At 39.0% G+C, this 16,052-nt stretch overlaps 1 protein-coding gene across 1 annotated transcript in view; it reads right to left on the bottom strand.

Moving 5' to 3' along the window:
• Positions 1–16,052, bottom strand: part of LOC132406420 (AP-2 complex subunit mu) — a 78,984-nt gene that overhangs the window by 58,025 nt on the left and 4,907 nt on the right. The gene's annotated exons all lie outside the window — the stretch shown is intronic.

Raw genomic sequence — 16,052 nt, 5'->3', positions numbered from 1 at the left:
ATTTCAACAGAGCTGACAGCTTCATCTGAATATAACAGGATTAGCAGTCGGGTACGACAGCAATGTGCTGACTTTCCACTGCTGATAAAGAGACTGAAATAACTGCTTTGCAAAGGGCTCATTTCAAATTAACTGTGGAGAGTTCACTGTCCACTATGGAGTTTTGTTTTAATGCAAAGTTCAGGCGTGCTCTGCACCCAGGAAAAAAATATCCAACTGGCAGTTCCAGGAAACTGAAGTCTGCAATGCGACAAAGCAGACCTACCCACATTCAGCTGGAACAAGTAGGCGAACCAAACGCAGCAATATCACAAAAACTGATACATCGCAACCCCGCAACGAGGATAAATTTAACCACCTTACCAAAAGAAATGTGTCCACATAAAGTCCTTCATCCCACCCAAAAAAAACGAGAATTAAGAAAACACTAGAGATTGGAAACACAAGGATCTAGAGAAAGAGAAAAAAATCTGCTGGAGGAGCTTAGCGGATCGAGCAGTGAGTGAAGGGAAAGGAATTGTTGACGTTTTGAGTCGACACTCTGCATTAGGACTGACTAATTATTATTTCCCATACTGATTTTTTTTCTCTTTGATATATGAGGACTTGAGTTTGAATAGGGAAAGGTTGAATAGGTTAGAACTTCATTCCCTGGAGTGTATGATAGGAATTTGATAGAGGTAGAAACAATTATGAGGGTTATAGATGGGTAAATGCAATCAGACTTTTTCCACTGAAGTTGGGTGAAACTAGAAACTAGGTCATGGGTTAAGGGTGAAAAATAAAATATTTAAGGGGAACTAAGGTGGGGAATTCACTCAGGGTGGTGAGATTGTAGAATAAGCTGCCAATGGAAGTGGTAGATGTGGGCTTAATTTGAAGAGAAATTTGGATAAGTATATGGATGTATGGATGGGAGAGGAATCTGTGGAATGTGAAGTGTCACACTTCACTTCATATTTCACTGTACCTGGGACACATAATCTAATATAATGAATGCCATTAAAAGCACACAAGAATGATAAGAACAATCATGACTGGGGGCGGGGGGGGGGGGGGGACAGTGGTTGAAACTAGTTCCTGCCATTCATAGAAACAAGCATGTTGAACTTTTGAATTTAATATTATGGGAGTTTGCTTATATGTAGGGGATGGGATGGGCGCTCATAAACTGGTGACAGCCTGTAAATAATTCCCCGCTCTACTTCAAAGTTACACAAAATTACCTCGGGGAAACCAAATGGGTAATTCACCTCCAAACACTCTCTTCAACTTTCAAACATACTTCAGGTCCCAACTGTATCTCTTCAACACACGATAAGCAGAAAAATTCAGTTAGAACCTAAGACTTAAACTCCAGTGATTCTCATGGGACCACATCACAAATGTGGCCTGGTTAAAAACCCACACAAAATATGCAATGAGTGTAGTAGCCCCAGCAGCAATCATTAATCTACAAGAATATGCACATCTCGTATTGGGAATAAAATTGTGGGAACCATACTTCATGACTCATTTTGAAAGAGTTATTTTGAGAGTGGATGAAATACTAGAATGAGAAAGAAGAGGGAAAGAAATATGTTACGTACTCATGACACATGACAGTGGTACCCTTGTCATGTGACTGGGGTTGAAGCTATACTGGACTTGAGGTAATGGTCTTGTGATGGTGGAGTGACGTCATTTTCCCGCCAGTAGAGATCATGTAACAGGTTTTTTTGTTACAGGTTATAAAAGGAAGACCCCACCCTGTGAAGAGGGGCAGTTCATGGCTGGATTTGCCAAGTTGACTTCATGCCACTGCGTGATTTAAGTGATGACGCAGTTTAGTTGAAAGATGAAGTTTTATCTAATGCCTAAAGTTTAAAAGGTCATTGCCAGCAGGTTCTTTACGATTCTGCTAGTTCGAGGAATCAGTGGAGAGTGAATATCGACGTTCGGGAGTTAAAGATCGAGGAGAATCGATTTCTACTGTGAAACGGGTGGACCTTTGTTTGATCCTTATTTGGAAGGATTTCGTTGACTATTCTTGCGTTAATCCCTGGGTTTACCAGAAAGGATTGAGGATAGTGAGGAAGGAAAGGTCAGTGCCTTTAAGCCATTTTGTTTTGTAAATTCTTCGTGGGAAGTTCGACGTCAGGGATCGAAGCAAAGCGACGTGAAAGAGAATTTAAATCGTCTTATAAAGTCTCTCCTTTTAAATGGACTGTGAGCATATCGAACTTTTGGCAATACCACTTTAAAGAACTGTTTTGGCAATATCGCTTTTAGAACTGTTTGAGCTGCTGCACCGCAGTTGATTTCCGGTTACGTTAGTGTTTGTTTACTTCTGGGGGGTTTGTTTTCTGTGTTTAATAAACATGTTTGTTATAAAAAACCCTTGCCGAACTCATATATTTATTGTTGCCTGAATACGTAACATAAATATGGGGGCTGCATCCGGATTGGATCGATTGAGTTTAAATGCTTGCTAGCTTTTAAATCGGTGTTTTGGTAAAGGGGAATACTCGATTCTTTTGTTTGATTGGCTTGTGAGTGGTATTCGGTAACAATGAATATTGATAAGTTTCTGGCTTCGCCAGGTGCGGAGTTGTTAGCGAAGGCGAAAAAAACTGAGGTGTTTGAGATAGCTAGTAGATTGCAACTTAAAGATATTTTGACGACTACATCAAAGGCTGTGATACAGAGGAAAATCGTGTCACACTATGTGGTCTCGGGTGTTTTTGATGATTCGGTTTTAAAGTCGTTTCCAATAAGTAATCTGGAGATGCAGTTGCAAATCGAACAAATGAGGTTGGAACAGAGTAAAGCTGATTTGGAGCGATGTAAATTGGAGGCGGATCAAAATTTGAGGGATTTTGACTATGCAATGAAGGAATTAAGGTCTGGGAATCAGTCTTCTGGTTCTAAAAAACCGTTTGTTGCTAGTCAAGAAATTAAATTGGTCTCTCCATTTAATCAAACAGAAGTGGAAAGATATTTTCAACATTTTGAAACTATTGCTCGGATGTCAGAGTGGCTGAAAGATAAATAGTCAGTGTTGTTACAGAGTGTAATTAAAGGTAAAGCACACCAAGTTTACACAGCTTCAACTGCTGCACAAGCACTTGATTATGATATTGTGAAGAGGCATATCTTAAACGCATACGAATTAGTCCCAGAAGCTTATAGGGAAAGATTCAGAAGTTTGAAAAAGTCTGTGGAAAAAACTTATGTGGAATTTGCCTATGATAAAGCTATGTATTTTGAGAGATGGGTTTCTTCTAAAAAGGTAAATGGGGACTATGATACATTGAGAGAGCTGATTTTAATGGAGGAATTTAAAAGAAGCATTCCTGTTGAAGTGAGGACCTACTTAAATGAGAGGGGTACTGATAAATTGTAGGACTGTGCTAGATTAGCTGATGAGTATGTTTTAATCCATAAGAATAAATTTCCTCAGAGCAGAAATTTTAAGAGAAAAAATAACATGGAGACTCAAGGTAAATCAGAAATTAAATCAGAGGTTAATGAGAAAGGTAAGGAGGAAGGAAAGCCTGTGAAGGAAAGACAGTTTGGTATTACTTGTAACTATTGTAAGAAGCCTGGCCATGTAATAGCTAACTGTTTCAGATTGAAAAAGAAAGAGAAGGAAGCAGTTCCAGATGCTTGTGTGCAACATACTGAAGCACCTGTAAAGTTACAGGGTTTGATAAACACAAATGAGGCTTTGTTAGAGTCTGACCAAGTTAGAAAGAGATATGATCATTTTATAACTGAAGGGTTTGTATCCTTGAAAGAAGGATCTACTCTGGTGCCAATAAGAATCCTTAGGGATACTGGTGCTTCTCAATCACTGATGTTAGACAGTGTGTTGAAGTTTAATGAAGAGTCTGATACTGGTGAGGTGAATTACATAAGAGGTGTTGGGAGTGATTTTATGCCTGTACATTTACATAAAGTAAATTTAAAGTCAGGGTTAGTTACAGGATTTGTTAAAGTAGGATTACAGCATAGCTTACCTGTGAAGGGTATTTCTTTGTTAGGTAATGACTTGGCAGGTGGACAAGTTTTTCCTGAAGTGCATTTGACAATGGAGTCAGAGGAACCAGAGTTGAATTCTAACACAGATTCTTCCTGTGTTGTAACTAGAGCTATGGCTAAAAAGATTGATGCGCAGAATGAGGTTGTTACTCAGGACTGTTCAACTCAGGATTCGAGTTTTGAGGATGTGTCAGAGACTTTCTTATCTTCGTTGTTTGAACAAGATTCTGGGAGTAAGTCTGACTATAAAGATTTATCTCTGTCTCAGAAGGAGATAGCAGAGCAGAATAGAGACTCTGAGATTATAAAATTAAGAGAGCAGGCTTTACTAGATAGTGAAATTGCGAAGGTGCCAGTAGGATATTATTTGAAAAAAGGAGTGTTGATGAGGAAGTGGAGATCGCCTACAATTCCTGCAAGTGAGGAATGGAATGTTGTTTACCAGGTAGTTGTCCCAAAAGTTTATCAAAATGAGATTTTGACTTCAGCTCATAGTGTGCCTTTAGGTGGACATCAAGGGGTAAGGAAAACTGTGGACAAGATTTTAAAACATTTTTACTGGCCTGGTCTAAGAAAAGATGTGGCGATGTTTTGTAAAACGTGCCATACTTGTCAAATTGTGGGTAAACCAAATCAGGTTACACCAGTAGCTCCATTACAACCTATCCCAGCATTTGGTGAACCATTTTCTAAAGTTATTGTAGATTGTGTTGGTCCATTACCAAAGACAAAAACTGGTTATCAGTATTTGTTGACTATCATGTGTACTTCGTCTAGGTTTCCAGAGGCAGTACCACTTAGGAATATAAAAGCTAAAACTGTGACAAAGGCCCTTATAAATTTTTTTACTTATTTTGGATTACCTCAGGCGATACAAACTGATCAAGGCAGTAATGTTATGTCTGGATTATTTCAACAGATAGTTTATAAATTGGGAGCTAAGCAAATCACTTCGTCTGCATACCATCCAGAATCGCAGGGTGCCTTGGAGAGGTTTTATCCTACCCTCAAGAATATGATTAGGACATTTTGTGTGGAAAATGAAAGTGACTGGAATGAGGGTATAAACTTACTTTTATTTGCAGTAAGGGAATCGGTACAGGAATCTTTAGGTTTTAGTCCATTTGAACTTGTGTTTAGGCATAGAGTTAGAGGACCTTTAGCTTTATTGAAAGAACAGTGGATTAGTAAGGAAGTACACACTAATTTGTTGGACTATGTTTTGAAATCTAAGGACAGGTTACATAAAGCTTGTAGCTTAGCTAAGGAAAATTTAAAGTTGGCTCAGGAGAAAATGAAGACTTGGTATGATAAAGAAGCTAGGATGAGGATGTTTAAGCCTGGAGATAAGGTGTTGGTTCTTTTCCCAGTGCAGACAAATCCTTTACAAGCTAGATTTCATGGTCCTTATGAAATTGTGTCTAAAATCAATTATGTGGATTACGTGATAAAAACTCCAGATCGTAGAAGGTCAACACAACTTTGCCATATAAATATGATAAAACCATATTTTGAGAAACAATCTGATACTGTGACTGTTGTGGTTAGTGAGAATGAGTTTGATTTAACTAGGAACATGATAGATGATTCATCTGACTTTCATTCTAAATCCAACATTGTTTCTGTTAGGTTACCAAATTCAACCATTCTGGAAAATATTGATGAGAAATTAGCACATTTACAATTAGAGCAGAAACAACAGATGAAGGAGTTAATTTTTAAATATAAGGAGTTGTTTCCAGATGTTCCGAGAAGGACTACTATAGCTTCACATGATGTAGATGTTGGAGATGCCAAACCTATTAAACAACATCCATATAGGATGAACATAGAAAAATGTGAACTTGCTGAGAAAGAAATTGAATATATGTTAGAGAATAATATCATTAGACATTCTAACTCGTATTGGAGTTTGCCATGTGTTATGGTGCCAAAACCAGATGGTAGTATTAGGTTTTGTACAGATTATAGGAAGGTGAATGCTGTAACGAAAACAGATGCATATCCAATTCCTAGAGTAGATGATTGTGTAGATAAAGTTGGAAAAGCAAAGTTCCTTACAAAGATTGATTTGTTGAAAGGGTATTGGTGTGTTCCATTAACGGACAGAGGTAGAGAGATTTCTGCATTTGTAACTCCATCTGGGTTATATGAGTATAATGTTCTTCCATTTGGGATGAAGAATGCCCCAGGTACTTTCCAGAGGATGATTAACTCTGTGATTCAGGGATTGAAAGATACTGATGCTTATATTGATGATTTAGTGACAGGAAATGATACTTGGGAAGCACACATTATTGCGATGGAGAAATTGTTTGAAAGGCTTTCAAAAGTTAACTATTAATTTAGCCAAGAGTGAATTTGGACATGCCACTGTGACTTACCTTGGTTATGTTGTGGGTCAAGGTAAGGTAGCTCCTGTTCAGGCAATTTTAGAGATTCCGACTCCAACGGGAAAAAAACTCTCAGAAGATTTTTGGGAATGGTAGAATATTATCGAAAATTTTGTAAAAATTTTGCTAATGTTGCCCTTCCATTAACTAACCTTCTGCAGAAGAATGAGAAGTTTGTGTGGACAGTTCCTTGTCAAGAAGCATTTGAAAAATTAAAAACAATGATATGTCAACAACCTGTGCTTAAGGCACCTGACTTTGGAAAACCTTTTTCATTGGCTGTGGATGCTAGTGATGAGGCTGCAGGAGCAGTATTATTGCAAAGGAATGAGGGTGATGAGGTTGATCATCCAGTAGCTTACTTTTCTAAGAAATTTAATAAGCATCAAAGAAACTATTCGACAACAGAGAAAGAATTGTTATCTCTTGTTTTAGCTTTGGAATATTTTGAGGTATATGTTGGTACAACACAAAAACCACTTATTGTTTACACTGATCATAATCCGTTAGTTTTTCTGAGTAAGATGAAAAACAAAAACAGAAGATTATTAAATTGGAGTTTGATGTTACAAGAGTACAATATTGTGATAACTCATATTAAAGGTAAAGATAATGTGGTTGCTGATTGTCTATCTCGATGTTGAATGTACACTAATTTTTTTTTATGGAGTGGTTTTTTTTCAATTGTAACACTCCAACTGTATTGTGAGTTATAAGCTGTTATATGATGGTATTGTATATTGTGTATGTTATAAAATTTATACCTTTGTTTTTCTTGTAAGCAATTGTTAAAAATTTTTGTTCTTGTCAGACCAAAAATGTTTTTTTTGGAGGGAGGTATTACGTACTCGTGACACATGACAGTGGTACCCTTGTCACGTGACTGGGGTTGAAGCTATACTGGACTTGGTCTTGTGATGGTGGAGTGACGTCATTTTCCCGCCAGTAGAGATCATGTAACAGGTTTTTTTTACAGGTTATAAAAGGAAGACCCCACCCTGTGAGGAGGGGCAGTTCGTGGCTGGATTTGCCAAGTTGACTTCATGCCACTGCGTGATTTAAGTGATGACGTAGTTTAGTTGAAAGATGAAGTTTTATCTAATGCCTAAAGTTTAAAAGGTCATTGCCAGCAGGTTCTTTACGATTCTGCTAGTTCGAGGAATCAGTGAAGATCGACGTTCGGGAGTTAAAGATCGAGGAGAATCGATTTCTACGGTGAAACGGGTGGACCTTTGTTTGATCCTTATTTGGAAGGATTTTGTTGACTATTCTTGCGTTAATCCCTGGGTTTACCAGAAAGGATTGAGGATAGTGAGGAAGGAAAGGTCAGTGCCTTTAAGCCGTTTCATTTCGTAAATTCTTCGTGGGAAGTTCGACGTCGGGGATCGAAGCAAAGCGACGTGAAAGAGAATTTAAATTGTCTTATAAAGTCTCTCCTTTTTAAATGGACTGTGAGCATATCAAACTTTGGCAATACCACTTTAAAGAACTGTTTTTGCAATATCGCTTTAAGAACTGTTTGAGCTGCCGCACCACAGTTGATTTCCGGTTACGTTAGTGTTTGTTTGTTTTCTGTGTTTAATAAACGTGTTGTTTGTTATAAAAAACCCTTGCCGAACTCATATATTTATTGTTGCCTGAATACGTAACAAATAAAGGTAATTTAGCCCCTGCAAAAAAGACCAATCTTTTAAGCTTTCATCTTTCAACCCTGCAGCCAGTTGGAGAATGCAGCTGCATAAATTGTTAACTGGGGTACTGATTTTGGCAGTGTTGTGAGCAGTCTGAAGTAAAGGAAATTCACATAAATAGCATGTCATATAGTATTTAAAAGTGAGGAGACAATTAGGCTATTTGGCCTATCAAGTCTGCTGTTAGCGATTTATATTCACTTTCAACCCCATTCTCCTGCCTTCACCCTATAACCTTTTCACCCTTACTAACCAAGAATTTATCAATCTCCGTTTAAATATACCAAATGACTTGACCTTCACATTACCCTGTGGCAATGAATTCCACAGATTCCCCATCTTCTGGGAAAAGAAATTCCTCATCTCTGTTCTAAAGGGATATCCTTATGCCTTCTGGTCCTAGACACCTTCATGGTAGAATACATCCTCTTCACGTCCACTCTGTCCAGGCCTTTCGGCATTTGATAGATATCAACCAGATCCCATCTCATTCTTTTTCCCGTAAGTTACCCTTAAACAGTAACAAACCAGGAATAGTTATATTTCAGAATCAGATCAATTATCACTAACATTGATGATGTGAAATGATTCTTTGCAGTTTATATTTATGTCTTTGCACTGCACAAAATAAAGTTGACATATGTCAGTGATAATAAATCTGATTCATAATCATTCATAATAATAATAATTAATTAATTAATAATGCAAAAGGAGGTAACGTTCATGCGTTCTTGGATCATTGGAAACAGTTTACAGTACTGCCAGTCTTCAGATAAGCATAATCAAATAAAACCTCTTTCAGTGACAATGAAAGGTAGTCAAATAGCTTAATTAGAACAAGTACCAATTAAAGTCTGGTTGTTCTCCACCAAATGGGCACAATACAAGGGATATTTTACCAGATACAAACTCTCATGGTAAAATCTTACCTCAAAAAGCCATAGCGCGTTCTCAAGTGAAGCTAGTGTAGTTTCAGAAACATCAAGAAAAGCATTATAAAATATCTAAAATCAAGTATTTCAGACTCAATCACTGCTGAATCTGTTATGATGACCACAGGACACAGATCCAAAGGGCAGTGATGAAAGGAATGCTAACTGACTTTGGTGATGTGCAGTTAGTAGTATACTAGCCAGTACTTGCGAGAACATTGTTTTTCCAATAATGCCACATAACCTTTAACATTAGTCTCATGCAAATGACAGTGCCGACAATGCTGCAGTCTCCTCTGTGCACTGATATAGAAGCCGAGATGGTACCCTGAAGAAGAACGTGTTATCTACAACAGTGGGACACACTAATTGCTCCTGACACATGCTTGTAATTCTTGATGTGAAATTCAGGAAAAGAGCAAGAAAACCTGGGAAAAAAAGGAGCATTTATCTGAAATTGCAGACCTACATGTAACTGAAAAATGATTTGCAGTAATACCATGGTTTAAAAACTAAGTATTAGCAAGTTGTAGTCAGTTTTCTTTTTAGTTTCCCTGCTCATTCATTACTTTCTCTATTCAACTCCTTTTTTGTCTGTTCTGCCCCACCTCGTCAACATTCACTGTTTGACTTGAAGATGTCTGATTAGTTATCTTGGACAAATGCAGAATTCAAACCAAAAGCAAGGTCATCACACAGAGTTATCTGAATCAAATACGACCGTTTTCTACTTGTATCATAACACTGCACAGCCCTTTGGACAATGATATCTAAGAGTCCAATGGTCTTAATTATCTCAAACTGTTCTACAAACATGTGCAGACAACTGTATTGACAGAGCACAGTGTTTTACTCCAGTATTATGCAGCTTATAAAGAGCACCCCAACAAGAGAAACCAGGTAGAGGCAAGATTTTTTTTCTCACTGTAGCCTTCATTTCCCAAGAAAAACCTCAGTTATCTTTCCCATCTAAGGTTTACAATTACAAAAGCACAACAGCAGCTATATTACATAAGGAGTTTGCGGAGACTTGCTGTGTCACCAAAGACTCTCACAAAGTCTACAGATGTACCGTGGAGAGCATTCTAAGAGTCTGCATCACCAGCAGGAATGGAGGGACTACTGAACAGGATCTGTGCTGCAGAAAACTGTAAACTTAGCCAGCTCCATCATGAGCACTAGCCTTCTCAGCATTGAGAACACCTTCAAAAAATGATGACTCAAAAAGAGAGCATCCATTATTACGGACGCCCAACACCAAGGACATGTCCTCTTCCCAGTGTTGTCACCAAGGAGATGATACAGGAGCATGAAGAATCATACTCAACTTGTCAGAAATAGCTTCTTCCCAACCACCCTCATATTTCCAAATAATGAACACAATGAACACTAAAGTACACTACCTCACTATTTCTTTTCTTATCACACTGCTTATAAATTTATTTATATATATTTCTTTTTGTAAATAATGTTTATTTTATTATGTACTGCAGTGTACCACAACAAATTTTAAGACATATGCCAGTGATATTAAATCTGTTTCTGAAAATAAAACTTATATTGAGGTTGAAATGCTCAAAGCAACAAAAATTGATCAAGGCAGCAAATTTAGTGTGCAGAATTTGCAGCAATCAAAGTTACAAATCCAAATTCCACATGAGATACCAAAACACCATGGAACAATTCACCAAGGAATGAAAATAATCTATCATTTCACAACACTTCCAAAAAAGTATAAAAAGCCAAACACAGAAAATATCTATTGCACTCAACAACTGAATTTCAAACGAGAGCCACTGTCCCAGGCCTCAAAGCAAATATCAGTTCATGATGACAAGATTACATATCAATAGTCACATTGTACAATCCTCTTAACTAGATATTAACTGTACCAATTTAAACAGAACTATAACAAAAATATTTCACATGAATATTGACAGAAATTGACACTAAATTGAGTTAAACAGATGTGATTAAAAGTTTGACTGAATGAGAATGAAGTCGTTGTTGGTGAAGGTTTACCATGGATATTGTGTCCTATCTGTCTAGATATGCAAGCCTGGGCAGTACAATAGAGAGTTCAAGCTGATGTTCAAGATCCCCCTCTCCACGCATCTGATAAACCCAAAGGAACTACAGAGACCGATACAGTTTGACACCAGCGGCAATGCGTAAAATGCCAAAGTTGAACTCAAAGTAGGACTGCCTTAGGGACTTCAGTTCTGGAATTTTTCCTCGGAGTTTACTCCCGAAGCCTTCTCCATGAATGGATATAGCCACAAGGCAGCAGAGGATTGAGATTAGAGTTTTTCTTTTTCCAGATGAGCTGCCAACCACAGCTGATGAGCCCCATTACCTCAAATTAATTTGACAGAACATCTTTTTCCAACTGAGGTTGGGTGAGACTAGAACTAAAGGTCAGGTTAAGGGTGAAAGGTGAAATGTTTAAGGAGAGTAGCATGACGGTGGTGAGAGTAGTGAATGAGCTGCCAACGGAAGTGGTGGGTGTGGGTCGATTTCAACATTTAAGAGAAATTAGGATAGGTAAATGGATGGGAGGGGTACAGAGGGCTATGGTCCTGGTGAAGGTTGATGGGGCTAGGTAGCACAATAAATCAGCATGGATTAGACAGGCCTGTTTCTGTTCCATAGTGTTCAATAAAATCGTGACACCAACTTGAAAAGATGAGCTGAAGTGTAGAGGGGATCTTTGATGGTGTTGACAATACAAGAGCCATCATAAATCATTCAATCAAATTTGGGGAAGAGGAGGAGGCCAGGATCAGAGAAACAGAGATGGATTATACAGTTAGAGGAGGGTGGTGGAAAAGGTACTAATAGAGAAATACAGGATTATGATATAAATAGACTGGAAAACAAGCATTAACCTTTTAAAATTGTAGCATTTCTTAATCAAAAGTCCTGGCATTGGAGAGGGCCCACAGCCGAATCATGAGAATGATCCTGGGAACGAAAGGGTTAACACGAGTAGTGTTCGTTGGTTCTGGGCCTGTACTCACTAGTTCAGGTTTGTGTGGGGTGGATCTTATGGAAACCTACTGAATATTAAAAGGACTAGATAAAGTGAAGGTGGACAGGATGTTTCCTACAGGAGAAATTTGGACCAGAAAACACAGCCTCAGAATACAAGGACGTCCCTTTAGAACTGAGATGGGGAGGAATTTCTTTAGCCAGAGGAGTGGTGAATCTGTGGAATTCATTGCCAAAGTTGGCTAAGGAGGCCAAGTCATTGGGTATATTTAATGTGGAGGTTAATAGGTTCCTAATTAGTCAAGGCCTCAAAGGTTACGGGGAGAATGCAGAATGGGGTTGAGAGTGATAATAAATCTGAGATGCAAAGGGACACCCTAAAGAATTAACTCACAGGTTGAATCGGTGGTGAGGAAGGCAAATGCAATATTAGCTTTCATTTCAAGAGGTCTAAAAGAGCAAGGGTGAAATGCTGATGCTTTATAAAGCACTGGTGTGGCCTCACCTTGAGGTACTAGGGATGGTTTTGAGTACCATGAACAAGATGAGCTGGCATTGGAGAGGGTTCAGACGTTGTTCACAAAGATAATTCCAGGATGAAAGGGTTATCATATGAAGTGTTTTTGATGGCTCTGGGCCTGTACTTGCGGGAATTTAGAAGGATGATGGGGGCTCTCATTGAAACCTTAGGAATGCTGGAAGGCCTAGACAGAGTAAGTGTGAAAAGGATGTTTCCTTTGCTGGGGGAGTCTAGGACAAGAGGGCACAACCTCAGGATAGAAGAGCTTCCATTTAAAGCAGAGATGTGGAGAAATTTCTTAAACCAGAGGGTGGTGAATTTGTGGAATCTGTTACCACAGGCAGCTGTGGAGGCCAGGTATTTAACCAAATAACAATCACAGCACGGGAACAGGCCACCTCGGCCCTTCTAGTCTGTGCCGAGATTGATAGGTTCTTCATTGGTCATGGCATCAAATATTATGGGGAGAAGGCTGGGGAGTGGGGCTGAAGAGGGGGAAAGAAAAGGAACAGTCATGATTGAATGGCGGAGCAGACTCCATGGGCAAAACTGCCTAATTCTGCTCCAATGATTGATGGTCTAAACAGGCATAATGGAATGGCTCAATGGCCTAATTCTACTTTTCATTTTATATGGTTTAAAATGTAATGTTGAATAACAAGCACACATAGTAACAGCAGCTGCTGCATGGCAGACCTTGATAGAGTTTGGACAATCTCATTTATTAAGAGAATGAAAGAAGTTGATGAGATTACTGGGATTCTGTGATGTGTAGAGATGAATAAGGTTTTTTCTCCAAGTACTTCAGGAGTAAATTTGAGTGGAAAAGTAGCACAGCTATGAGATGGAAGAACTCCAGTGAGGTTGCTTCAACCTTGCCCTGCCATGCCATCTGTGTGGAGTTTATAATTCCCCTGTGACTGTGCGGGTGCTCCAGCCCAGATCCACATCCCAAAGACATCTTGGCTGCCAGGGTAATTAGCCAGTATAAATTAAGTAGGTGCAGGAAGAATTGATGATATATAGCCAGAATAGACTATAGGGAAAATATATGGCATAACAGCAAAATTGTGAGCCAACATAGGCTTGAAGGTTACATGCAAAAACTGATCAGTTCAGGCATAATCTATGGAAAGGAATAGAGTCAACATTTCAGGCCAATACACTTCATGAGTCCTGATGAAAGGTCAGCCCAAAATCTCAACTATTTATTCCTTTCTATAGATGCTGTCTGACCTACTGAGTTCCTCTGGCATTTTACATGCGTTGCTCTGAATGTCCAGCATCTGCAGAATCTCATGTTAATAGACTTCATGGGCCTCCTTCCAAGTCAGAATTAAATGCAAAATCGACTGAGGGTTGAAATCGATAGGTATAATAGGTGAAAACAGATTACCTTACTGCTAGCAGGGAAATGCACTCTGAAGCTCACTGTGGGACATGTTGAGGATGTTCACAAGGATGTTTCCAGGAATGAAAGGGGAACTTTTGACGGCTCTGGATCTGTACTCGCTGAAATTCAGAAGGATGTAGGGGATCTTACTGAAATCTTTTGAATGTTGAAAGGCCTAGCCAGAGTAGATGTGGAAAGGATGTTTCCCATGGTGGGAGTCTAGGACAAGAGGGCACAGCCTCGGGATAGAGGGGCGCCCTTTCAAAACAGAGATGCAAAGAAATTTCTTTAGCCAAAGGGTGCTGAGTTTGTGGAATTTGTTGCCACATGCAGGTCGTTGTGTGTACTTAAGGCAGAGATTAGTAGGACATGGCATCAAAGGTTACGGGGAGGGTGGGAACTGGCGTCAAGGAGGAAAAAACAGGACCAGCCATGATTGAATGACAGAGCAGACTCGATGGGCCAGATGGCCTTATTCTGCTACAATATCTTAGGGAGTCAGAGACTAGAGAACAGAAATGGTGAATGAAAAAATGTTTCTGGAGGAAATGTGTACCCATTCAGTAACTGGGTAGCAAATAAGCATTTTGAGATTTAGAGATGGTTCAGAGATAAAAAGATAGGTGGAACTCAAGCAACACACACAAAATGATGGTGGAACGCAGCAGGCCAGACAGCATCTATAGGGAGAAGCACTGTTGACGTTTCAGGCCAAGACCCTTCGTCAGGACTCAATGCTGTTTTTGAATAATGTTGGCAAAGATCAGCATACAGATGAGAAAAAGTGTGCAGGCTTATTTTAAGTCAATAATCATTTTGCCTTTTAAACAAAGATTTAAAGACAAAGCCACCACCTGTAGCACAGTGTATGAAAAGGTAGTAAAGCTTTGTTTTGACCAGATTATCCTGTTTTGACCAGATTATCCTGTACCTTTATTTAATTCTATCTTCTGGCAGACCAAATTTAAATTGCAGAGTCAAATCTCCAGCAAAGCTAAACCAAGATTTAAAACATACTAGGCAAGTTTAAAGTAAATTCGTTATCAGAGTGCATGTAGGTCACCATATAATAATCAATGTGCAAAAGACAATAAACTCTGCAAATTTTAAAAAGGAAAAATAAATAAATAAATGATGAGATGCGAGTTGTGGTGTTCTTGAAAGTGAGTCTATAGGCCGTGGAATCAGGTCAGTGGTCGGGTTAGTGAAGTTATCACATCTGGTTCGAGAAGCTGATGGCTGAGGGAAAATAACCTAAACCTGGTTTTATTATAAGTGTAAGTTAAAAGTTTCTTTATTAGTAAGGGTGACAAAGGTTATGAAGAGTAGACAGGAGAATGGGCTGAGGAAGAAGATAAATCTGCAATGATGGAATAACAGTGTAGATTTGATGGGTTGAATGGCCTAATTCTGTTCCTATGGCTTGTGGTCTTAAACCATAGGCAGTAATGCAACAACCTTAAATTATTGGAGCATCGAAAATGCATTGAACAGCATAAAAAAAACTCAGTATCCCTTTTACACCATTAAGAAATTCAGCAATATTAAAATGGATTGTTAATAAGTTGGCTGAGTTTGTACATTCTTTACCCACTGCCCCCCCACCCTTCGGAGTTCCAGTTTCCTCCTGCATCCTGAAGACATGATAGTTGGTAGGTACATATCTTAACATACATGTACACACCTCCAAGTGGATCACAGCCTTGTATGGTTTGGAGGCTTTCATGTCTCAAAGTGTGTTGGCTGGGACCAGGGCTTTATGCTTTGGCTCTTGGTAGGGGCACCCATGCCGAGGAGATCAAAGGGCAGAGGCAGATTAAAAGTTGGCCAGCTGTCCTCGGGGTTCAGCTCAGGACTAACAATTTTGTTTTACCAGTCAGGGTTGTTACGGAAACAAGAATAAAGAATCCTTCTATATCTGAGTGTGATGGTATTCCTGTGTCTCCAAGCTGGATCTTGCATGACTGACGTAGTGAAAACTGAGAGAAAGCTACTGATATGATGAACACTGCCAGAAATAAAGATCCTACACTGCTGCCCTAATTGTCAGTGGAATAATAGGCATGTACACTATCCCTAATGTAGGTGGCTGTTAGGAAAGTCAGCTTG

The sequence above is a fragment of the Hypanus sabinus genome, chromosome 2 (assembly GCF_030144855.1).
Source record: "Hypanus sabinus isolate sHypSab1 chromosome 2, sHypSab1.hap1, whole genome shotgun sequence".
Taxonomy (NCBI): domain Eukaryota; kingdom Metazoa; phylum Chordata; class Chondrichthyes; order Myliobatiformes; family Dasyatidae; genus Hypanus; species Hypanus sabinus.
The sequence above is the reverse complement of the archived record's forward strand: the minus strand, read 5'-3'. Positions and strand labels throughout refer to the sequence as shown.